This window comes from Ceratotherium simum, chromosome 34 (assembly GCF_057802395.1).
Source record: "Ceratotherium simum simum isolate JZ-2026a chromosome 34, ASM5780239v1, whole genome shotgun sequence".
NCBI classification, from domain to species: Eukaryota; Metazoa; Chordata; class Mammalia; order Perissodactyla; family Rhinocerotidae; genus Ceratotherium; species Ceratotherium simum.
Genome location: NC_141933.1, coordinates 18,305,894 through 18,310,753, shown reverse-complemented (window position 1 = coordinate 18,310,753; position 4,860 = coordinate 18,305,894). Strand labels below are relative to the sequence as shown.

The 4,860-nt window shown below is 37.4% G+C and overlaps 1 pseudogene; it reads right to left on the bottom strand.

Annotated features, from left to right (window-relative positions):
• Window positions 1-3,914: 3,914 nt before the first annotated feature.
• LOC101391472 (olfactory receptor 5D3-like) lies at window positions 3,915-4,860 on the bottom strand (annotated as a pseudogene).

The window sequence follows — 4,860 nt, the reverse complement described above, 5'->3', positions numbered from 1 at the left end:
GGTTCTGGCAACTGTAGGATAGTCAAGTGGTTATAGAATATCCAACTAAAACTAAATACTTAAAATTAGATGAGGAAATATTTTCCACAGTACAATAATCAGCAGTAGAAGCATTCATATAAATAAGCATGGTCATCTTTGAGTACACTATTTCTGTTCTTTTGGATTTTTGAATCAAGTGGGAGCTATATTCATTGAGGTTTCATCACCCGACATCTTACCTAGATAAACAGGACATAACACTAAATATTATCAATTTAGTTTGAACTTTTTATTTTCTTCCTTCTTTTATTCATCCAGTAAGAATTCATTGAAGGCCTGATACGTTTCTAGCCACATTTCTAGGCATTAGAGACATAAGATACAAAAATAATACAAGAAATTTCTGCCCTCTTGAACTTTATATTCTACTGGGAGAAAGAACCAGCAGACAAATAAATTATTGCATGCATTTAAAATATCTATTGCAGAGAAAAAAATATGAATCAGGTTAAGGGGTTAAGAAGTGACTATCTCATTATATCAGGTTTTCAGGGAAAGGTTCTCTGGGAAGGTGACATTTGAACAAACACATAAATAATTTCATAGGAATGTATTTACTAAGATTGGGTTGAGTGTTAAAATATTTTGGGATGTATCTATTAACGTCCTCACAGGCTCTTTCATATTTTCATACCTCAAACTGTAAGTCAGTGAGTTCCACATGGGAATTAGCATGGTATAAAACACAGACCCTACCTGAACAATTACCCATGAGCTTTTGGAGTTGGGCGCACTGCAGAGAGAAAAGATGCTGGTGAGGTGGAAGGCACAGGTGGCGAGGACTCTGTGATGCCCACAGGTGTAATTATCTTTAGGACAGTGATGAAAATGAAATCCAGGAAGTGATGACTATGACCTTACTTAATTTATTAAAATTGGCTAAAGTTAAAAAAACACTATCTGGATGAAGTGAACAGGATCCAAAAGGGAAACAAAATATTCTAAAAAATATATTAATTGGTGGACTCACCATAGACAATGCAATGAGAGAATGAGTGTCAGGTTACAGACTATGCCCAGATGGAGCGTCCAGCCAGAAGATGGAGCTCAGCTTCTGGGACATGGCGACCATGTAAGGCAGAGGCTCACGAACATCAAGGGAGTGGTTATAGACCAGCACTGTTAAGGATGATATTTTGTTGTCTTTTTTTATAAGAATTGCGTGTGGTTTAAGAGGGAAGAGAGAGCAGCAGAAATCATCATCTTTTGCACATCATATAGGCCCCTAAACAGGTCTCCAGTTTCTACTCTTTCTCTTCTCTCAGGCTTTGTTCTCAACATCAACCAGAGTTTTTCTTTTAAAATTTAAATCAGATCATATCACTCTTCTAAAACCCTGCAGTGCTTCCCCATTTCACCTAAAGTAACAGTCAAGGTTCTTAAAATGTGCTACGAAGCCCTGACTGATCACATTTCCTGCTGTCTGAATTCTTGTCCCACTGTGCTCCAACTGGCTCACTCTTGTAGAAACTTTGTCTGCAAAGGTTTAAACAATTCAAAGAAATTAAGAATGGAGAGTATACTAGGACCACAAGGATTATGAACATTTTATTTTTCTAATTTAAATGTTTCATATTTTTAAAAAACTGTGGTATTATAAAGTTTGTGCAATTATTAAAATTGGCTGAATTTTCTCCAAAATAAAAACGGTTGTTTAGATTCTTGTTACTCAGAGTCTGGTCCAATTGCCGGTAACACCCGCATCACTTGGAAGTCTGTTAGAATGTAGAGTCTTGGCCCCACTGCACCCCAATCTGCATTTTATAGCACCCCTGGATAATTTGCATGCATAATAAATTTGAAAATCTCTGATTTTGATTACCTTTGGTTTTATGGAAATGCTTGTGACTTGACAAGATATTCCACTAAATTAAAAACAAAGAAATGAACATACTCAAATATTTTTTCTGCTTTTTTCTATGTTGTAATTTATCATCTGCTTTCCTCCTTTATTCAGAAAGCCAAGTCCACAGACAATTTATTTGCTCCATATGCAAGCCAGTGTACCACACAGTATGTAATAAAACAATTCATTCTGAAGGGTACTGATTGACAATACTTACTTTATTATAAGTCTGTTGGAAGAGGGAGTGTATATATTTTGCATCCTTTAATAGCACAACACCACACATACACAGACACACAAACACACCCACACACACAAAGAGAGAAAAACATACAAGCCTCCCTGGTGGAATTAAATGGAAAGTTTTTATTTCACTTTCCAGAGTGAATAAACCGTCAGTAGCATTATCTGGAAAATGTGCCATACGATATATTAGCAACTGGTCAGAATATTATGGTAAAGTTATGTGGAATCTCTGTTTTAGATCTAAGGAAAATTAAAAGTAAAATTTCTGTTTATTTTATGTTTTATAATTGCCTACTTACGCATGTAAGACAAGGTTTGTGGTATACCTTTATAGTACAAGGTGAAGTTCAATGTTTTATTTGAGATCAACACACTTGCTCTGAAGATGCAATTATTGTTTAGTCACTAAAGTAATGTGGAGCAACAGTATCAGGTATCTGCACAGGGCATATTCTGGGGAACCTTGTGTGATACAAACCATGATTAACAAGAGATAAACAGAAATGATATTTTGATTTTTTTCTGACTCTGTCAGTCACTGTATTATTAACAAATGAATAATCAATATAGAGGACATTTCAATCAACACAGTTGCAACCAGGCCATATTTGTCTGGCAGATGAAGCTATGCCATGCAGGTAAAATGTGTAATTAACTACAGATTAACCTTTAAAAGCAAAACAAAGATTATACAAACTATTTTTGAAATGTATTATGATATCCACTGTGTTAATAAATAGAATTTACAAAATCGAGTTAGACACATCAGATTGTGAGATTAATAACTGTGATTTTTTCATTTTTGATCTCCTTGGTAATCCTTCCAGAAATTCATATAAAAACAACACTTTTACATTTTTGGAATTATCACATTTAACATCACTTCCTATATTATAATAAAGTACAAGAGACCCTTTGGGAGAAAGGAGTAAAGAACTTTGTCAGATCTTAGAGATAGTGCCTCCGGGCTGTCATTGCTAATTCTTCCATATCACACCCCTAGTCAGCTACAGCTTTTTAGAATTCTGCTATAACTCTTACATTCTCGTTGCTTAAATGGAATTGAAGAATGTTTTAAAAAATGATTTACTATGCCAATGAGTCAACAGATTTGGATTTAATGGTGTGATATTTATTGTTAAGTAAACGTCCAAGGGTTGCTGCAGTAAATTACCACAAACTAGGTGGCCTGAAACAATGGAAATTTATTCCCTCCCAGTTCTTGATACCAGAAGCCTGAAATGAATGTGCTGGCAGGACCATGCTCCTTCTGAAGTCTCTAGAGGAGTATCCTTTCTTGCATCCTCCAATCTCGGTGGCTCTTGGAGCCCCCTTGTTGATAGCAGCAAACTCCAATCTCTGCCTCCATCTTCACAGAGCCTTCTTCCCTGTGTCTCCATGTGCCCTTTACTCTCTCTTACAAGGACACACTCGTTGGATCTAGGGCCCACGCTAATCCAGTATGATCTCATCTTGATCCTTACCTTCATTGCATCTGCAAAGACCCCATTTCCAAATAACATCACATTCTGAGCTTCCTGGTGGACATGGATATTTTGGGGACACTTCAACCCAGAACACTTAACGTTACTTCACATACGGTTCACAGCTTTTTTACTAAACATTGGAGTGAATAGAAATCAAATGATCAAATAATAAGTTACTGTAATAGATTTGAAAATCTGGTAAATTGACTAGATAATTTGAATCATCATCTCTGATAGAAGCATTGAACAATCCTCAATATAATACATCAAATTCCTTTTGGAAATACAAATCTTCAACAAAATTGGATTGAGTGATTCATTAATTTCCTGACACTCTCCTTCACATCTTTGTTCCTGAGGCTATAGATCAGAGGATTCAGCCTGGGAATCACCACTGTGTAAAACACAGAAGCTACTTTGACTATGAGCCATGAGTTTGTGGAGTTGGGTACACAATAAAGGAACAGGACAGTCCCATGGAAAATGGTGATAGCGGTCAGATGGGAAGCACCAGTGGAGAAGGTTTTTTGGAGTCCACTAGCAGAAGACATTTTTATGGCAGTAACAAAAATGAAAATGTAAGTAGGGAGGATGATTACCAGGCTGCTCACCTCATTAAACATGGCAATGACAAAACAGAGCACTTGGCTGATGTAGGGGTCAGAGCAGGAGACAGAAACGATGACTGAGTGCTCACAGATAAAATTATTTATGACGTTAGACCCACAGAAGGATAATGCCAGGAGGAAATATGTGAGTGTCAGGGAAGAGACTATACCCCATGTGTAGGGCCCAGCCACTAATGATGCACAGAGCTTTGGGGACATGACTACTGTGTAGAGCAAAGGGTTACAAACTGCCACAAATCAGTCATAGGCCATCACTGCCAACATGAATGTTTCTGTCACTGCAAATATACAAACCAAGAAGAATTGCGTGATATATCCTATGAAAGAGATGGTTCTGTCTTCCACAACCAGGTTCTCCAACAGTTTGGGTGTAACTGTAGTGGAATAACAGAAATCAACAAAGGACAAGTGGCTGAGAAAAAAGATATATGGGGATGTGGAGTTTAGGACTGATCTTGATGGTCATGATCATGGCCATGTTCCCCACCATGGTGACTGTGTAGACGGTCAGGAACACCAGGAACAGGGGCACCTGGAGGTCTGGATATTCTGAGAAGCCAAAGAGGGTGAGTCTGGCTCCAGAACTCTGGTTTCCTTCAGCTAACAACAT